The sequence below is a fragment of the Bos indicus genome, chromosome 21 (assembly GCF_029378745.1).
Source record: "Bos indicus isolate NIAB-ARS_2022 breed Sahiwal x Tharparkar chromosome 21, NIAB-ARS_B.indTharparkar_mat_pri_1.0, whole genome shotgun sequence".
In the NCBI taxonomy this organism is placed as follows: domain Eukaryota; kingdom Metazoa; phylum Chordata; class Mammalia; order Artiodactyla; family Bovidae; genus Bos; species Bos indicus.
In genome coordinates this window covers 14,518,730-14,542,219 of record NC_091780.1, presented here as the reverse complement: position 1 = coordinate 14,542,219, position 23,490 = coordinate 14,518,730, and the positions used below count along the sequence as shown (strand labels likewise).

At 44.2% G+C, this 23,490-nt stretch overlaps 1 long non-coding RNA gene and 1 pseudogene across 1 annotated transcript; one reads left to right on the top strand and one right to left on the bottom strand.

The window, feature by feature from the left end:
• Positions 1-4,894: 4,894 nt before the first annotated feature.
• Positions 4,895-10,249, top strand: LOC109575264 (uncharacterized). The gene is made up of 3 exons (XR_002183194.2): positions 4,895-5,461; positions 6,820-7,128; positions 8,352-10,249. It is a non-coding gene; the product is annotated as an uncharacterized lncRNA (long non-coding RNA).
• Positions 10,250-19,638: 9,389 nt separating this feature from the next.
• LOC109575132 (BTB/POZ domain-containing protein KCTD2 pseudogene) lies at positions 19,639-21,957 on the bottom strand (annotated as a pseudogene).
• Between the last annotated feature and the right edge of the window lie 1,533 nt (positions 21,958-23,490).

Here is a 23,490-nt window from a genome sequence, read left to right as displayed (position 1 = left end):
ATTGTGAGTATGCTACTAAGACTATCCACAGGACAGGAAAGACAGTTCTCTTCAAGCTGACCAATTAATTCTGTTTCTGCTCTGTGTTAGTGTAATGGTACTTGGAGACTCCCTACCAGGGAACCATTTCATAGCCCATTCCTCCAAAATGAAACTGTTTGCCAGAATCTTCTCTCTGCTCTCTGAAAATGATTTTGCAAACACAGAGAAGTAAAGATGAAAAAAGCAACACATGAATGATGGAGCAACATCAGCAGCCGTTCCGTGGACATCTTAAAATCACCTCAGAAAAATGTGACCCTCCTTTTCCTGGGGTAATGTTAATTCTGATCACCACCTATAATTTTTTGTTTTGTTTTGTTTTGGCCACAGCATGTGGGATCTTAGTTCACTGATCAGGGATAAAACCTGGGTCTCCTGCGCTGGAAGCACAAGTCTCTACCACCTACACTTTAAAGCAATCCTATGTGTTAGTCTCTCAGTCGTGTCCAGCTCTGTGCGACCCCATAGACTAGCCCACCAGGCTCCTCTGTCCGTGGGATCTCCCAGGCAAGAATACTAGAGAGGGTTGCCATTTTCTACTCCAGGGGATTTTCCCAGACCCAGACCTGCATCTTTTCTGTCTCCTCATTGGATTCTTCACAACTGTGCCATCTTCAAATGAAGTCCTTCTAATTAATATACTTGGAATAAGATACATTCCATTAAAATGGAGAACATCACTTAAAAATATTGAAAAGGGCTTGGGGGTTCAAGAGCTACTGAATATAGTAATCATTATTATTCTGTAATAGATTTGCTCTTAGTGACAATACCCCAGTGCTGAGGCTTGTCTCTGGAAATATAGCATTTGAGCCCAGTTACTAAATAGTCTAACCGTACAGATAGACAGCAGTAAGCATGAAAAGATTTTTTAATAGCTTCATCAGCATTGTGCATTAGATTAAAATCTATATATTATCAAAGATTCATTCACTGTCATCCTCTCAAAACAGCTCTAGATTTGTTTATCATTTAGATTTCATAGCTGATACCTAAGTCAGTAAATGGATGAGTATGTTTCATTTTAGTTCTTAAGGGACATTGACTTTGAACAGCTTTTGGAAGCTATAACACTTAGAAGAAACCTGTCTCCTAAGAGCTGAAGTTTAAAAATCTACTGATATAAATGAAGAAGTTGGGGGAGAAGAAAAATTATTTATTTTCAGAGCCTTTGAAAACATCAAGATTCCATTCTCAGCAGGAGAAGAAAAGTTCTTGCAAATTGACCCCTTAACTCAGCACTACCGGAAATCAAAGAGGGAATCTCGGTTGTCTTCTGTCCTAGACTGTCTTGGCTGCTGTGTTGGCAAGTTGTGGGCACGTTCCAACAGGATCAGGGCCCTGGAGGTCTCAGCATCACTACGTTTTAGTCTTACTAGTTGCCCCTTCTTCCCCATAACAAATACCCCTAACGCCCTGCTCTCATCCTTTCAAGGTCCCTTGGAGCAGCAATTAGAAACTGGGGCTTGAGAGTCAGAGGAAATCAGAGTTGGTTTCTAGATCCGTCATTTACTAACTCTGTGATCTCTGGCAGGTTAACATCTCTGGGCCTCAGTATCTCCCCCCAGATATTGGGGATATCTCTCTGTTTGTCGTGAGGATGGTATAGTGGACAGTATGTAATGCTTAGCACATCGTGTGTATGTGTACACTAGCACGCATTCAGTCACTCAGTCATGTCGGACTCTTTGAGACGCCCACAGACTGTAGCCTCAGGCTCCTCTGTCCATGAAATTTTTCAGGCAAGAATACTGGAGAGTTGCCATTTTCTACTCCAGGGGATCTTCCCAATCCAGGGATCAACCTGCATCTCTTGTGTCTCCTACATTGGCAGGTAGATTCTTTACCATTGTGCCATCTGGGAAGCCCTGTTTAGCATATTGCCTGGCACAAATAATCTCTCAATGGATGGGTGGTGTTGTTAACACTTCTACTTCCTTAAGCTGCTTTTTACCTGTGCTCGGTCCCTCATTCTCCTTTGGTTAGTTGCCTCCTCTTGGGTCTCCACCCCTCCAGCCTAGATCCCTGAGCTGCTGGCTATTCCTTGTCCCATCTTCCCTTTTAAACATGCTCTTTGCTCTCTCATCTGCCTCGTAAATACCTCCTCATTCATCAAAACTCAAACCTTACTATCCGGATGATGAAAGTATAAATTGGTATAACTTCTTTGGAGGGAAATTTTTGCAAACATTATCAGAATTTAAATGCACCAACTTACAGATCCAGGAATTCTACTTCTAGGAATGTATCTTATGATAATCTCACACATGGACAAAAAAGAAATATATACAAAGATACCAAAACTGTAAAATCTTACATGTCCAATGGAACGCTAGTATAAAATTTTTTATTTATCCCTACAATGAAATAGGGCTACTAAGAATAAATGAGCAGTTCCATATGTACTGATTTCCAAAACATATTGTTAGATGAAAAAATCAAGTTAAAAAAGCCTAGTAGAAAATGCCCCCATTTGGCTGAAAAGGAAGGAGTGATACATTTATATTATGTTTACATTAATGGGATGGTGGTAGTGACCCCTGATGATCAGTCAAGGATCTAGATGAGGAAAGATTTCCTTTTCACTGTATACTTTTTGCTCTTTTTGGGAAAATGTCTTAACTATTTGCATAAAGTATTAAATTTATTTAAATTAAAAATATATATACCCTAATTCCAGCATCTCTTCATTTTGGGAAGACTTGGCTGACCCTCTCCCACCCTTCCCAGGAAATTTCTGCCTCCTTCCTACTTTCTGAGTTGCCTTGTGTTTTGAATGTAACTTTAAATCCCATTGTATTGAATGTAACTGTCCACATGACTGGTTTCCCTCAAAACCCAGAGCATCTGTCTAGAAAGTAGAATTGATATTGTATTCATTTTTATGTTCTAAGAATCCAGCACAAGATGATACACACACACACAGTTTTTTTGGAAAGAATGAATTAAAAACGTCTCCTATCACAGTCTCTCCCACCACATCCCTGATCCTATTCTGGATGTCCACAAGAGAATCTGAGCTCTGTCCAGCGTATAATCTGGCCCATCCTTTATTATTGGGCATTCCCAGCAAACCCTCTTTTAGCTCCTTCTGTTGTTTACTTGCTCAGCTGTGTTCAACTCTTTGGGGACCTCATGGACTGTAACCAGCCAGGAGCCTCTGTCCATGGGATTTCCCAGGCAAGAATACTGGAGTGGGTTGCCATCTCCTCCTCCAGGGGATCTTCCTGACCTAGGGATCCAACCTGCATCTCCTGCATTGCAGGTGGATTCTTTACCACTGAGACACCAGGAAATCCTTGTACCTCTTGCTACACCTAACTTTTCATTTTTTAAGTTGTTGTTAGTTTATCCTGTCTGGTTGGTATTTTTTCTTTTTTTAATGGACAATGTCTTCACACTCCTTGCCTTTGCATATGTAGTTCCCTTAACGAATGTCCTTTCCTACTTCTCCAGTTTAGTTGCCTTCATTTAAATCACTTCCTCTTTGAAGCCTTCCTGTTCTTCTCCTGTCTTAGTCGATAAACTTAATGTTCCCATGAGTCTCTGATCAAACTTGTAATCCCTGGTATTTACTGCAGTTATTTTACATGTTAGTCCATCTGCCAAAAATATAGGACTTTTCAAAGACAGAGATTTTTAGCTTGTGTATCTTACTCTTCCCAGAATTTATGCCTGGCACAAGGCAGGTACTCAATCAACACCGTTAGTTGGATGAATGAACAAGTAAATGCACATGGTATTTTGAAGGGCAGCTTGTGGTGGCCATCTACAACTTATTCAGGGTGATATACTTGTATGCTGTTGTCTTACATTCACATCTCAGCCTGGCCCCTTGAGGCATTAGAGTAATGCAGGTGGAGAAATCTAATTACATGTGCCCTCTTTAAGGCCCTTACAGCAGAATTGCTAGATTTAACAACTAATAATAATGCAAGTTACTCAATTAAATTTGAATTTCCCAGAAACAACAAACAAGATTTTAGTGTAAATGTATTCCAAATGTACTTTTTTAAAAAAGTATTCATTGTTTATCATAAATTTAAACCTGACTGAATGTTCTCCTGTATTTTATCTGGCAGCCCTACCTCAACGACCAAATTCCCAAACCTCGTCTTCCTGCATTCTAACTCAGTAATTCTTAGAAAATGTTACAAACTATGCAGTCTTATCATCTTTATTAAATGTAAGCAACCAAAATCTACCAACTCTGCTTACTAAAATTTAGTGCATATTTAAACACTTTGTCTTCTTCCAAAACTTTTATTATATTTTAACCATTAGAGTTAGATTCTAATGTATATGAATTTAGCCTCTTAGCCACTTTAGAACTGGACCTGAGACGGAAAATCCAGATGACTTCACATCTGAAGTCTCTCCCTCGCTCGCTCTCTTTTTTTGTTGTTGCTCTCCTCTCTATTCTGCAGTAAATTTTAAATAACAGGAGATTACCCCGGACTCCTGTAGGGCGGTTAGGGAAGGCTCTCAGCCATAAGAAACCCTGCAGAGCTCTTTGGTCTGTAAAATACCACTTCCCTGCAGAGCTAAGGGGGTAGCCACACTACCCAGCGCTGGCACCTGCACCAACCAGCCCAGCAACCACCAAGTATTGTTACAGACTAGGCTTTCCACGAAAAGCCTATTTTAAAAATTAGAAGCATCATCTAATCTGAAATGGGGCATTTCCCGATTTCAGTTTCTTGGCATTGGTAAGTATTCTCGCAGTGAAAAAAATTAAAGCACGAAACTCAGCTGCACCTATTTTTGTCTCAAAGGCACAATTCCCTTTACATCAAATCATATTCCCCTGCAACTTCAACATGGATGACAACTCTACACGACACAGCTTTTGGTTACAAGTAATTAATTAGTTCTCCCTGTGGTTATGGAAAGATAATGTCACAAATATATCCCTTTTTTAACATCCAAACTTGCAAATTACAGGCTAAACACCGTCCTGCGTGTCTACATCTGCTTAGAACTCCAACGTCACAGCTCTGCGTTCTGAAAAATAAGAAAGGTTCATCAAAAATTACTAGGAAGTGGCGACTGGAAAGTGAGGGATTAAAAAAAAGACGTGTTAAAAAGGGGACAGGAGTGAAGACATGGTCCAACAGGGCCGCGAAGCAGAGGGAAATAGCTCTGTTGGGAGTGGAAAATCAATTTGCCAGGGCCGTGATAAGTCTGGGACATCACCTACACCTTCGTGAGAACCCACCATGACTCCCACGCTACTGTCCGCAGTCAGAGCGTGAGGACACGAGTAGAAGGTGGGTACTCTCACAACCCGAAGACCACCGAGCAAACCGTCTGAAACGAACCGAAGAGAGTTAATGTGTCAAGAGCTTTACTTCCGGGAAGACCAACATCTCTATTTCGCCCAGTTGTTTCCAGGATGGCTTCTAGAAAATATTGCTTGGTAAGGGGAATCGTTTCCGAGCCACAGATTGTATCTCAGATGTTCACGTTATAAAAATCAGAATTGTTATTTATTCTTTCATAAAAGTAAGCCAGCGATAAACTAGCGCTTAACCTGAAAATCAGAAGAGCTTGTAACATGGAGAAAGTTCTTTGACGACTAACAGCCAGAAAAAAAAATCTCACTGATTATCTATTATACTGTAAAAGCCGATCTACAAAGAGAGGATAAATTTCCTGATGCCCGCTAAACCTATCCTGTTGCTTCTTACACGTTTATTCTGGGTTTTGGTAGTTTTTAATAGTTATAATTTGTCAATCCGTTTGTAAAAAACGGGTTTTCCTTGCTTCGGAACCTAATCATTTTTAAACTGGTTGACAGTCAACGTGACTATTTACGAAGTTGTTTCTTGCGTCTTGTTCCTGTGTTAGTAGCCCTTTCTGCACCAGAGTTCGATATGTAAGATTTTTAGTTTTCTTTTCTTAACTTGATTAAGAAAATGCCTGTTCATTCCGACTTTACTTGCCTAAGTATAAACTAGTACTGGCCTGGAAATTGTGAACTAAATTTTACTACGTCTAGGAAGATAAAATGGACACCCCCACTTCACATTGTAGCTTACAACGGAGATCAGCGACAGGGTTCCAAGCAATGTCCGGGCGCCTTTAAGAGGAAGCGCGGTAATTTTCCACCGCCCCGCTAGCCCCGCCCACGCGGTAGACGGCTGGGCGCGGCGAAGTGCGGCTGCGTGGCGCGCGCCTTCTGTTGCTTGGAAACCACCTCCTCCACCCTCGGCGCCCAAAGTCCTTTTGTTTCCAAGATGGCCTCTGAGTCCTGTCTTAAAGAGCCAGGTACAAAGCCAGTTGAACATCCTTGAGCTTAGCAGAAAGCAAGAGTCGTAATGGCTGGCTTTAAGAGTATTCTGTGCCAATAGCCAATATTTATTTGCTTTTATAACGTTAAAAAAATCCTTGTAGTTAGGTCATCTGGATGGGGAAAAAATCAGGGAGTGTCTCAGGGTGTGTGTTAAGTCATGGACTAAGAGATGTGGTAGCGCTTTTGGCTTCAAAGTCGGTGATACATTAGCTTTTTATAAAAATTCTCGTTTTTCCTGTTAAACTAGCTCAGAAAGAAGTCTTTTTAAACTGGCTTAACCACAGAGACCATATAATTACAAGGAACTCAATCAGGGTAATAGCCCCTGGCTGTGTCACCTTCCCTTTAAAGTTTTTTCTATTTTTCTCTTTCTTGAGAAGTTAATTTATATTCAAATTAATGGTACTATAATTATCATAACATTGTAAATTCCTCTGGAGATAAGTAACCGTGTTTTCCCCATTGCTTCCCTGGGGCCACAGATGGTATAGAATTTGCCTGCAATGAAGGAGACCTGGGTTGGATCCCTGGGAAGATCCCCTGGAGAAGGGAATGCCAACCCACTCCAGCATTCTTGCCTGGAGAATCCCATGGACTGAGGAGCCTGGCAGGCTACAGTTCAAGAGTTGCACAGAGTGGGACACGACTTGAACGACTAACACTTCACTTTGTATCCCAGAAGTGTTTCTGCCTATAACCTTGAAATAATTCTAATTAAACTATGGAGGCTTTAGACTCTGGAAAACACTGTTCTATGAAGCCGGTTTCCCCATTTTGTCTCTCATTTTCAGGTGAGAAACTAAGCCACCAGGAGGTTAAGTGCCTGAAGCAAAGATGGAAGGGAGAGTCGAACTCCGACTTTATAAGGAGAGCCTGTGCTAGCCTGCCATTGTGCTGTACTGCTGTCTGTAAATACTGCAGAGAGTACACAGTATCTTCTAATTGTGGATCTCTCAGAGAGGAGTGTGAAAATCTGTTTCTCTGAAGTCTGTTCTGCTTTGTCATGAACAGACTTTTCACATTTATATCGGGGCATTTAGATGCTTACCCATACCCTGAGCTGGAAAGACCCAAACTCAACCAACCTTGGTGGCAGGTATTGAGGAAATATAATTAAAAACAAAATCTCCTGCCAACCCCCCAAAACTCTCCACAGAAGCAGAAGAGAAAGAAAGCTGTTTTACTACTGAATAAGCATTAAACCAAAATATGATGGGCATCACAGGCAATCCACTGAGAGGCTGCAAAGATGGAAAGGAATTTCATTTTTACACAGTGAAGCAGATATACCCTATTATTAACACTATCTGTTCTCAAGATATACAGTAACTAGTCGGAGGGCTTGACAGTACCATTTGTCACGTATAGTTCATCCTAAATTCACCTTGGTAATTGATAGCTGCTATCTGTATCAGACAATTAGTTTATCCAAAGAAAAGACTTCTTACATATTTACGACAGGAGGTAAGTCAGAAACTTGGAAACAGGGACCTTCTGAAGTTAGATTCCTACTCTCCCAGGGAGAGTCATCTTTCCAAAGAGAGGAAATAGGGGTGTTATCTTCCTTGATGATTCCATTTCAAAGAGATAGCTCCCAGGTCTTTGAGAAAGGCATTCCTGTGTTGTAAAGCTGGCAAGAGGCTTATTTAGCTTTTAAAAAGGTTTGTGTAATTCTTAAAGGGCCAGAGAAGGAATTTACGACCATAAAATTTCTAATGTAAATGGGGAAAGAAACAGGGTTGGGGGAGAGAGGTCTTTTTCCCTTTCAGGACTAGGGAGATTTCTTATTTAATTTAGATTTGTGTTGACCTTGACACTAGATGCAGGGACAACTCAGGCCAGTTCTTCCAATCAACGATTCAGTTTGCATTCAGATTTTGACTACAGGTCCATCCTTCCCACAGACATAATAGCCAAATAGCAGGAAATCAGGAGAAGAGTATTACCAAACGTTGAGGATTGAGTTTTCTATTCTAATTCAAAATCTTACATTCTGGTTTCTTTGAAATGACAGCTAATTCCTAGCAGCCGCTGAGTGAATTTACATGCTGCAGCAGTCAGGAGGACTTGTCCAAGAACTGCCAACCGGACAACTGGATTTGATGTTCTTTTGAGTTCATCTTTGGTCCTCTTCCCGTTGCCTGACAGGGAAGACCTCTTTTTACCACTCGGTCTCCTGAATCTCACACTTGTATTTTAGCTTCTTTAACAAAAGGCTCTGACTGCTTGTGGCCCCCACACCTTAGCATGTGCTAACACTTCAACCTGGACCACCACCTTCCTCCACCGTTTCTACTAGCTTGGCTCAGCTAGCAATATAACTGACCTAGACTCATCCTCTGGATTTCTTCCCTGGCCCTCTTCCCTACCCACTCACCTTCCTCGGATTTGATTTCCTCTGGGCTCCCAGAACTCTTGGTAATTTCCCGTTACAGCACACACACACGTGTGTGTGTGAACTCATATATGATGTATTTATCCATAAGCTTCATGAGAGCAGAGTTTTTTTTGCTTTTCTGTTTTTTAGATCTTTGTGTTCCCAGCACCTCAGAGCAGAATACCTAGATGAATACGACTGAGATCTCAAACTGGTGACCTACAGGCCTTACCCAGCCCACCAAATTAATTTTGTTTGGCTCTTTTCTCAAATTTATTTTTTAAAATGTCAGGTCACATTTTAAAATCTGCATTTACATACTGATCAGGGTCTTTGACTTCTCCTGAAGAATGATCTATGCCCCCAGGCCCCGCCCCCAAGCCTGTTTCCATGTGGCAGCAGGCACCTAGTGCAGAGACGGGCCCCTTTGACCAGACGCCAGCGCTGCACGTTATTGCAGCCTCTGCCACTCCCTGTTGCTTCCTCTCTGAGCCTCCGTATGAGGTGTCACTTATATTTAGTGTGCACTAATGTTTTTCTTGCAGTTAACTCTCTCTTAGTACCAAAAGAGAGAACAAGGCTAAAGCATCTTTCAAGAAGAGTGGGAGAGAGCTCATTCATTTCTTGGAAATGAGGAGTTGCCTCTGTGTTTATAAGGCACATAAAATGTGTCTGTCTCCATTTTTCTCAAATTTACCTGCTTTATTTATTTACATTATGTTCTTGGTTCCTATAGATATTTGAGGTTTTGACCCTGAGAATAGATATGCAAAAGCTGTTTGAGGAAAGAAAAGCCATTAACTGCAAATGGTTAAAATTTCACACTTTTTAAGTCCAGCTACTTAAACCAACTTCCCAAACTACCACCTTTAGCCAGTCTTTCAATATCACCCTGAACATCTTTTTTAACGTGTTGCATTTTGGTTGGGTGTGCACATGACACTCAGATTCCTATAGCAGCTACCTTATCAAAAACCAGTGAGGAAAGTTCAGCTCTGTGCCCTTTGTCCTTAATGACTCAACAGGCATAGAATGCACACAACCAAAACAAGTTTAGTCTATGCAAGTAATTTTCCACAGCACCTTATATATGATAGACAGTGTTTGATGCATAGAACTGAAAACTACTTTTTAAAACATAAAATGAGGAAATGGTTAGTCCTGTTGCTGTTAGTGATTATATCAAAATGAGCATCTGAATAAATACTACCTTCAAAAAGATGCATGCACCCCAATATTCACAGCTGCACTATTTACAATAACAAAAATATGGGAGCAACATCAGTGTCCATCAACCGATGACTGGATAAAGAAGATGTGGTATATTTATACAATGCAATATTGCTCAACTATAAAAAAATGAAATTTTGCCATTTGCAAGGACATAGATTTGGAGGGCACTATGCTAAGTGAAATAAGTCAGAGAAAAACAAATACTGTATGATAGCATTTATATGTGGAATCTAAAAAGAAGTAGTGACTATAACAAGAAACAGATTTAGAAAACAAACTAGTGAGGGGAGGGGTGTGGGGGAGGGGCATGATCAGGGTAAGGGATTAAGAGGTAAAAACTACGATGTATAAATGAATAAACTACAAGGATATATTGTTGAGCACAGGGAAAATAACCAATATCTTATAATAACTATAAATGGAATATAACCTTTAAGAAGTGTGAATCACTGTTCATCTGAAGCTATAATATTGTAAATAAAAAAATAAATACTACGTTTTCTCTCAACACTAGTGAGACGAGAAGTACTGATGCATGTGCAAAGTAGAAGGATATTATTTATTCTGTCTTGCATGAAACATACCAAGAAAAGATTCAAGAAACATACCAAGAAAATTCATATTCAAGAAGTTATAAATGTTTTGAATCCCAGAGTTTTGTTTAGTGGAGTTTCTGTTTTCAAGGAAAGGTTTGGAATTATTATTTCCTTCTAAATTCTCATAGCTTAGGGACTTCCCTGGTGGTCCAGGGCCTAAGACTCTGCGCTCCTAATGCAAGGGGCCTGGATCCCGTCCCTGGTCAGGGAACTAGATCCCACATGCCCCAGTTAAGACCTGGTGACTAAGTCAAATAAGTAACTAAATAAATATTTGAAAAATAAATTCTCATAGCTTAGAGTCACCTTATTTGAATAAGAATCCTGTCTGCTTTAGTGGACTGGAAAATGTTTCTGAACACCTGGAATGTCGTATAATACTGAGTGTGAAGTGATGATGTGAAGTCAAGACAAAGTGTTCCCTCTGCTCCGGACCTGCTCTGACATCATGAAACGTATAGTCCAGTCATCTGTCCCCTTCTTCTTGCCTGGGGTTTTAGAGTCATTAAATTACTGTTTTGCCTGGCCTTATTAGTCCTTTCCAAATATGTAGAGTTATTAAGGCAGGGGATTCCCTGGTGGTCCAGTGGTCAGGAATCTGTGCTTTCACTGCCACAGGCGCTGGTTCAATCCTTGGCCTGGGAATTAAGATCCCACATGCTGCAAGGTGCAGTCAAATAAATAAGAATTAATAGGGCCATCAGTTGGGGGTAGGATCAGTTAGGAAAAGCTCACAGTTAATTGTGCCATTGTTGTTCAATCACTGTCATGTCCGACTTTGCAACCTCGAAGACTGTAGCATGCCAATAGTATGCTCCTCTGTCCTCCACTATCTCCTGGAATCTCCATTGAGTTGGTGATACTATCTAACCATCTCATTTTCAGCCATCACCTTCTTTTTCTTTCAGTCTTTTCGAGTATCAGGGTCTTTTCCAGTGAGTCAGCTCTTCACATCAGGTAGCCAAAGTATTGCAGCTTCAGCTTCAGTCCTTCCAATGAATATTCAAGGCTGATTTCCTTTAGGATTGCCTGGTTTGATCTCTTTGCAGTCCAAGGGACTCTTGAGGGACTTCTCCAGCACCACAATTTGAAAGCATCAATTCTCCAGTGCTCAGTCTTTATGGTCCAGCTCTCACATCCATACATGATTACTGGAAAGATCATAGCTTTGACTATACAGACCTTTGTCAGCAAAGTGATGTCTCTGCTTTTAATATGCTGCCTAGGTTGGTCATAGCTTTCCTTCCAAGGAGCAAGTGTTTTTAATTTCATGGCTGCAGTCACCGTCTGCAGTTAATTTTGGAGCCCAAGGAAAGGAAATCTGTCACTGCTTTCACTTTTCCCCCTTCTGTTAGCCATGAAGTGATGGGACCAAATGCCATGATCTTAATTTTTTTAATGTCAGGTTTCAAGCCAGCTTTTTCACTCTCCTCTTTCACACTCATCAAGAGGCTCTTTAGTTACTGCCATTAGAGTGGTATCATCTGCATATCTGAGGTTGTTGATACTTGGCCGAGCAATTTTGATTTCAGCTTGTGATTCACCCAGCCTGGCGTTTTGCATGATGTACTCTGCAAGTAAAGTCAAATAAGCAAGGTGACAATATACAGTCTTGTCATACTCCCTTCTCAATTTTGAACCAGTCAGTCGTTCTGTGTCCGTTTGTTTCTTCTTGATCGACATACAGGTTTCTCAGGAGACAGGTGAGGTAGGTGGTCTGGTATTCCCATCTCTTGAAGAATTTTCCACAGTTTGTTGTGATCCACACAGTCAAAGGCTTTCGAGTAGTCAATGAAGCAGAAGTAAATGTTTTTTTCTGGAATTCCCTTGCTTTCTCTATGATCCAGTGAATGCTGGCAATTTGATCTCTGGTTCCTCTGCCTCTTCGAAACCCAGCTTGTATATTTGGAAGTTCTTGGTTCACGTACTGTTGAAGCATAGCTTGAAGAATTTTGAGCATAAGCTTGGTAGCATGTAAAATGAGCCCGATTGTAAAGTACTTTGAACATTCTTTGGCATTGCCTTTCTTTGGAATGAAAATTGACCTTTACCAGTCCTACGGCCACTGCCAAGTTTTCCAAATTTGCTGATATATTGAGTACAGCACTTTAATAGCATCATGTTTTAGGATTTTAAATAGCTCAGCTAGAATTCCATCACCTCTACTAGCTTTGTTTGTAGTAATGCTTCTTAAGGCCTACTTGACCTCACACTTCAGGATTTCCAGCTCTAGGTGAGTGACTACACCGTCGTGGTTATCTGGGTCATTAAGACCTTTTATGCATCTTTCTTCTGTGTGTTCTTGCCACCTCTTCCTAATCTCTTTTGTTTCAGTTAGGTCCTTACTATTTCTGTCCTTTATTGAGCCCATCCTTGCATGAAATGTTCCCTTAATATCTCCAATTTTCTTGAAGAGATCTGTAGTCTTTCCCATTCTATTGTTTTCCTCTCTTTCTTTGCATTGTTCATTTAAGAAGGCCTTTTTATTTCATTTGCTATCCTCTGGAACTCTGCACTCCATTGGGTATATCTTTCCCTTTCTCCCTTACTTTGTGGTTCTCTTCTTTCCTCAGCTAATTGTAAAGCCTCCTCTGACATACTCTGCCTTTAAACGTCCCCCCGCCGCCGCCCCCCCCCCCCACCCCCCCCCCCCCGTCATCAGTTTTCCTTTTAGGCACACTTACAAACAAGTCACAGAAAGACAGTGGAGTTCTCAAGGGAAAGGTACATCAGGTAGTTTTAGATCTATTAAACTCATGCTAAAGAGTTCTACGCAGGAGGAGAAAAAACAACTATGCAAATTGCTTTTCTTTTGGACTTGAGAAAAGAGGATGAGCCCACCACCCACTAGAAAGGACTTAAAATCAAGTTAGAGTCCCGATGCCTGTGTTTTCATGAAGAGACTCAGTAGGGTTGGGACGATGGCTGTACCAATGAGAAAATGGAGATGTCTCCTCTCTCAGAGCTTAGAAGCTGTCCCCAAGTTTAAATTCCAGTCTCTGTTGAAATGAGACTGGTGACTCTTCCTTGGTGGCTCACAAGGTAAAGAATCTGCCTGCCATGCAGGAGACCCAGGTTCTATCTCTAGATCAAGAAGATCCCCTGGAGAAGGGAATGGCTATCCATTCCAGTATTCTTGCCTGGGAAATCCCATCCATGGACAGAGGAGCCTGGTGGGCTACAGTGCATGGGACTGCAAAGAGTCAGACATGACTGAGTGACTAACACACAGATACACATGGTGTTGGTACAAGAACCACAAGGGCTTCCCAGGTGGTACTAGTGTGAAGAACCCGTCTGCCAATGCAGAAGATATAAGAGATATGGGTTTGATCCCTGAGTCAGGAAGATCCCCTGGAGGAGGAAATGACAACCACTCCAGAGGATCGTGGTGGGCTACAGTCCATAGCATCACAAAGAGTTGGACACAACTGAAGCGACTTAGCATACACGCACGTGCAAGGACCACACAACCTCTAGTAGGGAAGGAAGCTTATTGGTAAATAGATTAATTGTATGTGATATAAAACAGACTCATTTGGAGAACTACATTTACTTCTGAGAAACTGAAGCCTTGATTACTGCTATTTCTCTAAGCAAGCTGCAATGGTTGTGTCTTACCTACAAAAACAGAAGACTTAAATACTTAATCTTTGCAGGTTTTCATTTGCTTCAAAAAAAGATATTGCAAATACTTTGGTCCATGACTTTAAATCTATTCAGGATTGTTACTTTATTTGATGAGGAAAACACTCTGCTGCATGCTCACCTCCCAGTTCTAGTCAGAACCCAGTCGTGGGTCTACACAGGACTTTTCTCCTGTCCTTTCTACATTTGTTTCTTTTTTTTTCCTCACGTGTTTTTGAATAGTTTCCTTTAAACACCCAAGAATGTAGCTAAGTAGAAGAAGGAGGCCAAAGAGTTCAAAATCTGTTACCTATGACACACTGGCAGGGCCGCGTGATGCGTATGTGCTCTGTCGTGTCTGACTCTGCGACCCCACGGACTGCAGCCCACCAGGCTCCTCTGTCCATGGGATTTCCCAGGCAAGAATACTTAAATGTGTTGCCATTTGTTTCTTCAGGGCATCTTCCCAACCCAGGGATGGAACCTATGTTTCTTTTCGCCTTAAATGTGTGATCTGTCTCTCAAGCTTTTGGACTGAGATGTCTCATGAAGGCAGAAGATCCCGCAGCCCAGGAAAATCTACTGACCCAGTTTCCCAAGAAGAGTAAAACTCACAGATACCAAGGAGCGGTTGCGTACATGAAAAAGTGAGGTGAGGCGTGATGAATTCTACCCTTTTCTAGAACCAGGAATGGAAGACTACAAGTCTTAAGTTTAGCCACAGGAAAGATCGGTGAAAATTTCCATATATACAAATCATGGGTAATGTAAAATCTAGCACACAGGCCACAGGCTTAGGCAAGCTAGAGGTTTAAACTAAGTTTGCTTCATTTTGTAAGACTGTCTGTCACACAAGCTGTAAATCAGAGGACCCCTGGCTCTGGGCCCCTTTCTGTTTGTGGACAGTAAATTTACATCTTTTGTCCCTGGAAGACAAACTCTAAGCAGTAACCTTGGCTACCGTTGCTGCACATTTCCAGTTCTACGCTCAGTTTTAGAAAACGGGTTAGGGGGAAAGGGTGGGGGGGAAAAAGCATTTCACTCTGCCTCAGTTATTAACACCGAGAAGGAAGCACTCCTCAGACTGTTCAGAGGGGAAACAATGAGTCATTCATGCTGTCAGCCCAGGTGGTGCATGAATTCCAGACAAGCCACTGAGTTAACCCCTGCAGGCCTCCTCTCCCCCCTGGGCTCCTTCCCGCCACCAACCCCCGCCTCCCCCCAACACACACACCCCAACCCCGTGGCCTCCAGGGAAGAGGGGGCGGCAAGGGGGCCATGCTGGGAGGAAGTCCTAGCGGTAACCAAGGCACTGCCTCTGCAGTGTCAGTCCCGGGAGCCTCGAGCTGTTTCTCACCATGTGACTGGCTCCAGGAGAGGGTGGGGAAATGAAAACACTCTGCTGGGATATATTTAGTTGAAGTGCAGCTGGGGAAGCGCTTAAACAAGGGAGCTTTTGTCCTCATGCTGAAGTGTTTTTCTTAACTCCCCAAGGCTGAAAAAACTTAAGCCACTGGACTGATTTTTCTCCCCACTCGATTTTCTCTTCTTTGGGGGATGTTCTTATGCTGAAAGTTTAGAATTACCTGGGGTTTGCTGAGCAAATTTGATGCCAAACTGACACAAAAATCTCCACAGTTAAGAGATTAATTAAAATGCAGATAATTTCTGAGCACATTATATGTGGTTTGTGTGTGTGTGTTCATCGCTCAGTCGCATCCAACTCTACATGCACCATGGGCTGTGGCCTGCCGGGCTCCTCTGTCCATGGGATTCTCCAGGCAAGAATGCTGGAGTGGGTTGCCATTTCCTTCTCCAGGAGATCTTCCTGACTCAGGCATCCAACCTGAATCTCCTGCATTGCAGGCAGATTCTTTACCGTCTGAGCCACCAGGGAAGCTGGTACCTTCTTGCAATTAATTTACTGTTGATTCACCCTGGAAGTTAGGTATTTTCAGATGCCTTTACTGGACAATGTATGGAGTTAAAAACGTAATTAAGTTTTATAAACTGACAGAACCCTGTTTCCCTTGAGTTGATTCACATTTTCCAGTAATGAAAGATTTACTTCTGCGCTGATGAGCACAGCATCTTTGCAACAGATTACTGATGAGCCACGTTCATTGGTTCTCGTTCACAACCTCCTCCAAAAACCACCGTGAACTGCCACCTTGCTACGAGGTTTTTCAGCCACTGTGTCAATGTTATATATCAAGGGCACACCGTCTACTATTAAGAAGTAGCACAGGAAATATTTTACATGAAAATGCCATTTGCAGTTATGAATCCAGGGCGGAAACTGCTGGTCAAGAAGCTCGTGTTTTGGGTTGATACAAGAGAGCCAGGTTGTATTAGTCAGGATTCTCTAGAGAAACAGAACCAATGGGGGTGTGTGTGTGTGTGTGTGTGTGTGTGCGTGTGTGTGCGTGTGTGTGAGTGTGAATGAAGAGAGAGATAGAGACTGGTATTTTTGTTTGTTTCATGTCTATATTGACAAGACGGGGGAAAAAAGGGTCACAGCATTTCAGACTTTATTCAAAGACACAAACGGCAACAAAGAGCACCCACAAGTGACAGGCATGGTCCCTAAGGCCCTGGCTCAAAGGCCACCCTGGAGGGTGTCGGTGACTTCTCAGCCCTTCCTCTCAGCCTCTCTCTCTCTTCCTCCTCCATGCCTCACGGACACCCCTGAGTTCAGTGAAAACTGCAGAAACGAAGTCACTCTAGAGGAGGTTGGGCCCTGCCTGGCCAGTGTCGCCCACATGGCAGCCCTGGGCAGCTGAAGAGTGGGGGTCACCGGTCACGTGACACCCCCACAGCCAATGGCCAGGCTTCTCTCTGAAGTGGTCAGCCGGACTATCCCAGAGGGAGACGGCTTTCAAGAAAAAGACACCAACTTGGTTCACGAAGGGCTTGGGTAAAATGCTTTCCCAGAAACCTTAAGAAATGATTCACTCTCAGATTCCTGGAGCACTGAGCAACTGAAACGGTCACTGGCTTGCCTGGAGGAGAGATCTTGGTGAAAGGCAGCCTGCTGGTTCCTCAGAGGGCTCAGCGAGGGGCTCGGCGGTCTTTGCACAGACTCCACAGTGGACCCATGAGAAGCACGATGAGCGAAATGGCACATCCAGAGGGGCTGGGCCCCCGCTGCCCTCCAGCCTCCTTGCTCCTGCTTGCTGGCTTGGGACCAGAGGCTGGTTTTCAGACGAGCCCCAGGAAAGCAGGTCTGCTTGGGCTTGAGGCCCAGATGCCGAGGCTTCCCTCCTTTCAGTCTGAATGTGCTTATTCCCTTTGGCCAGAGTTCCTCTCCCATTGTCCTCTGTCCTGCCCAGTCGACAGCAGCTTTTCCTTGACATGTTCAAATCTTTTTTTTTTTTCCCTCCCCCTAAAGATGTCAGGATGGAAACCCTCCACCATTCTGCAGGGGTAACTGTTTACTGTAGGTAGCAGTTCCTCTAACACTTTATACCTGTAAAAATCCTGGGCACAGGCCAGACGTCTGTGGTACCAACGTTCATATTCACGTTGAGGTGTAGACACAGTGAGTCAGCAGGAGCCCCGGACACACACTTCTCCCCTACTCTACACACAGACATGTGAGGGCCATGTGAGGTTCCTGTCTGGGTTGGGGCAGGTCACAGGCTCAAAGGGCACTTGGCAGAGTCCATAGTCACTTTCAACAACCCTGACCCCAGACCCATGAGGTGAGCGGCTGAGCTGGTGATGGGCAAAGGGAGCCTCAGCGTAGAAGGAGCCATGGGCTTGCGGGGTCTTTTATGGACAAAGCACTCCCCATGGGCACCTCCCCTTCTCTGGACCACCTGCCACACTAGGAAAGTTAGCTGGAGAAAAGCCTGCATTTTCTGGCCCCTTTGTGTTCCACGACTGCTCACCAAGACTCGAAAGCTCAGAGAGCAAGTCCAGTTACAAGCTCTGAGGCTTGGCTCCTCTGAGTGGAATAGTGTAGGATCCTCGATGCCTCGGCACCCACAGAAGGACGTAATGGTGAGGGTCAGGGTCAGGGGAGGGACTCCTCAGCCCGCCCGGAAAGTGCACACACACTATGGTGAATGGTGCGCACTCACCACCACTGCCGAGGTCAGAAACCAAGAAGAAACACAAATATCACACTTTGGGTTAAAGCATTTTCAAGAAACAACCACAAAAACAATGGCCACTTTTGATACTACAACCTACCACATTTGGCAACTTTCAGAGAAAACAGCTGTCTCCACCCCAAGCCATCAGAGGGTCCAAGATCCCTTTATCCTGGGCCCCAGTTTAAAAAGTCAAGGAAGGAAGACGGACCAACGGAGGGCAAGAAAAGGCTGAAGAAGCAGTTATACAACACCTACAGCGCCCACCAGTCTGGGTGTCTGCCTCCCTGCAAGAACCGTCTGCCTTGAACCTCTTCTTGGGGAGAAGGTGAGCTATCAGGGGGGCCCAGCTGCTGGAGACAAAGGAGGCAAGCTGAACATGGGAGCCGCCGTAGCCTCCAGAGCTGTGACCCCCAGTCTCAAAACAAAATCAGGGACACCCCATCCTCCCCTCCTCAGAGGCTCTATTCATAGGAATATGGGGTACTCTGGTGACTCTATCCTTCACGAAAACTTCAATTCAGCCAGCCTAAACCAGATTCCTCTGCGTCTGTTGCATTAGTCTGGCGTGTATGGGAGAGAAATGTAGTGTGACTAAGCAGCTGCCCACGTCCAACAGGGCACACTCAGGTGAAAACGTGGCAAAGCTCAGGACAACACTCTTGCGTGTGCTCGGCCTTCCCAGAAGTACAGCCTCTGCAAGCACCTAGGCCTTCCTCTTCCCCGCCCCCATCCCTAGATAAGCTCCATCTGGGAACCCAGCCCAGCCGCTCTTGTAAAGATAGGTTACAACACTAGCTAAGAAAACAAAAGCAGGTTTCTCTAAAAGGTATTGTGCAGCCGGAAGCGGCATCTGTCTTCGGGTTCCTGTGGCTGGGGGTGGGGTTCCTTTGGTTTTGACCAGAACACTTCTCCGCTGGGGGGGCCAGGCTTGGCGTGGCTTTTTAGAAGCTCGGTTACGGGAGTGAGACTGAACGTCACAGAGGTGCTCGGGTGGGTCGCGCTCACATCACCAAGGACTCCGGAGTTTACATCCGAGATCCTCTGTCCTGAAGAACCTTCGCCTTCTCGCTAGGTTGGATGACAATGCCGTTGGTCGAATTATTTAGTTCTCTGGAGACAACACAGAGGAATTCTGCCTGATCCTCGTTCCCATAAGGCAATGGCACCCCACTCCAGTACTCTTGCCTGGAAAATCCCAGGCGGGAGGAGCCTGGTAGGCTGCAGTCCATGGGGTCTCGAAGAGAGGGACACGACTGAGCGACTTCACTTTCACTTTTCACTTTAATGCATTGAAGAAGGAAATGGCAACCCACTCCAGTGTTCTTGCCTAGAGAATCCCAGGGCCGGGGGAGCCTGGTGGGCTGCCGTCTATGGGGTCGCACAGAGTCGGACATGACTGAAGCGACTTAGCAGCAGCAGCAGCATGCTGATTAGCTGTTGGAATCTCCAGCCGTCGGACATAGTGGACACCATCTGCCTGAGCGCCTCCTCTTAGCGTTGCAGGACTCTGTACACGTGCTTCGCCGGGCCCTGGGAAGCTCAGTTTTTCTTGTTGATATCACCTCCTTGAAACCAGTCGCTGGAGAGATGCAATGTTGTAAAACTCCACTTCCTCCAGCCGCCTTTTCTGCCAACTCCTTCCTAAAGATGAGCTTCCCTTGACGGGGGTAGTTTAGGAGTGGACCCAAGTAAATAGGGTCCCTGTCAGTCAGATAGGCCCCCGGCTCGTCCTTGTCTGTGTCCAGCCCCGGATCCTCCTGGCAGCAGAGGCGGCAGAGAAAAGACCTGGGCTCCAGGCCTAGGGTCTGTCTGGTGGTCATGGAGTAAGGTGCTGCCCCGTTCAGCCGGACTCTGCGGGCCGACCACCGCCCCCTGACCCGGCGGCCCGGGACCCGGGCTCCAGCGGCTGCGCGGCGGCCCACAGTCGCAGGGGCCAACTGCAGCTCTGCCATCTTGGGCCGCCGCCGCCGCTGCCCGTGCACCCGAGACTGATTGATTGATTAGGAATTGGCTCATGGACTCTCTGCGACCCTATGGACTGTAGCCTACCAGGCCCCTCTGTCCATGGGATTTTCCGGGCAAGAGTACTGGAGTGGGCTGCCATTTTCTTCTCCAGGATTATGGAGGTCAAGTCCAAAATCTGCAGGGTGAAATGACAGGCCGGACACCCAGGAAGAGCCAGTGTTGCAGTTCAAGTCCAAAGGCGGTCAGCTGGCAGAATTCCCTCTTCTTCAGGGCAGGTCCACCTTTGTTCTGTTCAGGCCTTCAACTGATTGGGTGAGGCCCATTCACAGTACAGAGGACAATCCTCTTTACTCAAAGTTCACCGATTTAAATGTTAATCTCACCCAAAACTATCTTCACAGAACCATCCAGAATAATGTCTGACCCTGTATCCGGACACTGTAGTCTAGCCAAGTGGGTACATAAAATTAACCATCCTGTAGGCTAACACACGCATTTTGAAAAATTCACTTGTTATAGTACAAGATTGCTTATCAGATTGAAGCTGTTGTAAGGGTATAAAATGCATAAGGTAGAAAAAATAAAAATAAATGCATAAGGTAGGATCCCCTGTTTTCAGGATCCTCCCTTTCGCTCTCTCTTCCGCCCTCTCTCTCGAGGCTTTCCTTGGGAACCCAGGCACAGTGTTGTGCAGAAGCAGAAGCCCCAGAGAAGCCCCCAGCCAACACCAACATCATCTCCCAGTCCCCGGGGGCTCCTGCCCCAGCCTTCAGTCTTCCTGCTGTGCCCAGACATGTGGTGCCAGTTGCACCCTGTCTCAATCTCTGACCCACAGAAACCATGAGAATTTTCTTTAAATTTAATGCTATTTCAAGCCACTAAATTTCGGGGTAACTTGCTACACAGTAATAGGTAACCAACATGTAAGATTATGGTTAACTTTGTAAAAAACTACCAAAGTGTTTTCCAATATAATTTTAGCATTCTGTACTCCTACCAGCAGTATATGATGGTTCCAGGTGGCACAGAGGTAAAGAATCTGCTTGCCAATGCAAGAGATGCAAGATATGTGAGTCTGATCCCTGGGTAGGGAAGAGCCCCCCGCCCCCACAGTAGGATATGGCAACCCACTCCAGTACTCTTGCCTGGGAAATTCCTTGGACAGAGGAGCCTGGTGGGGTATAGTGCATGGGGTCACAAAAAGTCAGACACAACTGAGCATGCATGCACGCACACATGCACACACACACACACAAAACACACACACACACACATTTATCATCAAAGTCTTCCTAGTGGGTGTGAGGTTGTTGCTTGCTGTGATGTTAATTTGCATTTTCCTGATGATGCCACACCTACTTTGGATCAGAAATATTATTACCCAACTTAGAAACCAACCTCATTTACTATGCTGTTTCATAGTCACATGTCATAGAGCTTGTGCTGACATTTCCAATTTGTTTTAACAATGATTGCTACCACATTGAATCTCTAAGGTTAAGAGTCATCTTAAGCTAACTTAAGAGGTTAAGCATTTATCTTGTTTGCATACCCCCAGAAGAATGAGGAATAAAAGCCATCTGGTCACAGGTGTGGGGCTCCTGGCCTAACAACACCATCATCTGTTGTTAATTGGTATTAATATGTTTTTTTGAGAAATGCTATGTGCCAGGCATTGCACATGTAGACGCTCACTTACCACAACACCTCTATAATGTTCATGTTATTATTTTGAGCCTGTTCCAAAGGAAGAGAGGTTCAGAGAGCTCAAGAAACTTGGCTGTTGTCACACACTGAATTTGAACCCAATATCCTTTTACCTGATCTAAAACAGATTTCTCAGGCTTCCCTCATGGCTCAGCGGTAAGGAATCTGCCTGAAAATGCAGGAGACGGGTTCGATCCCCAGGTCCAGGAAGATCCCACGTGCCATGGAGCAACTAAGCCTGTGCACAACTATTGAGCCTGTGTTCTAGAGCCGGAGAGCTGAGCCCACATGCTGCAACCGCTGAGCCCAGACACTACAGCCTGCAGTTCCCAACAAGAGAGTAGCCCCTGCTTGCCACAACTAGAGAAATGCCCACACAGCAACGAAGACTCTGCACAGCCAAAAATAGGTAAATACAATTATTAAAAAAAAAGATTTCTCCTCACTTCTTATTTTGTACCAGAATGTAAGAAGAATTTTTGGCCTAAAGTTAACAGTATAAAATATTCTAGTCTGGGAGCTGGGAGATTGAGTTTTACTCCTGGCTTTGTCACTAATCAAGGGTCCCCTCTAGGGCCAGTTCCTCTTTGGCTCACAGTTCCTCATTATTAAAAATAAAAGGTTGGGTTAAGATACTTTCCAGCTCAAAAATCACTTTATAGCAGGCACTATACTAAGCATTTTGCAAGTGTTAGCTTATTTATATATATATATATATATCTCTCTCAGAAAAGCCTTATGCTACATGCTGCCTGTCGCTGCCAAGTCGCTTCAGTCGTGTCCAACTCTGCGCGACCCCATGGACTACAGCCTACCAGGCTTCTCTGTCCATGGGATTCTCCAGGCAAGAACATTGGAGTAGGTTGCTATTTCCTTCTCCAATGCATGAAAGTGGAAAGTGAAAGTGAAGTCACCCTGTCATGTCATATCGTGTCGTGTCTTATCGACCCCATGGACTGCAGCCCACCAGGCTCCTCCATCCACAGGATTTTCTGGGCAACAGTACTGGAGTGGGGTGCCATTGCCTTCTCCCTTATGCTATATATAGGTGCTATTATTCTTCCCATTTTACAGATGAGTAAACTGAGGTAAAGAGATGAAATAATTTTCCCAAAGTCACAAAACTGGAAAATGGCACAGCTATGATTTATATATTTAGGGTACACCACAAAGCATGCAAGATCTTAGTTCCCTGATCAGGGCTCAGACCTGTGTCCCCTGCAAGGGAAACACAGAATCTTAACCCCTGGACTATCAGGGAAGTCCCAAGTTGGTTTATCTATCTATCTACCTACCTACCTGTCTGTCTGTCTATCTATCTATCTATCTACCTACCTGTCTGTCTGTCTGTCTATCTATCTATCTATCTATTTGTTGGCCAGTATAGCTGTGATTTAAACCCCAGCTGTCTGGCTCCAGAGGATATGGTGTTACTCAGCTAGGTAGCATTTATAGAAAGCTTTTTTTTTTTTTAGGAAAGTTTAATTTTAACAAGACTTTATATCATGAGTTGCATTTTTCTCTCCACATCCTCACCCTCCCTTCCAC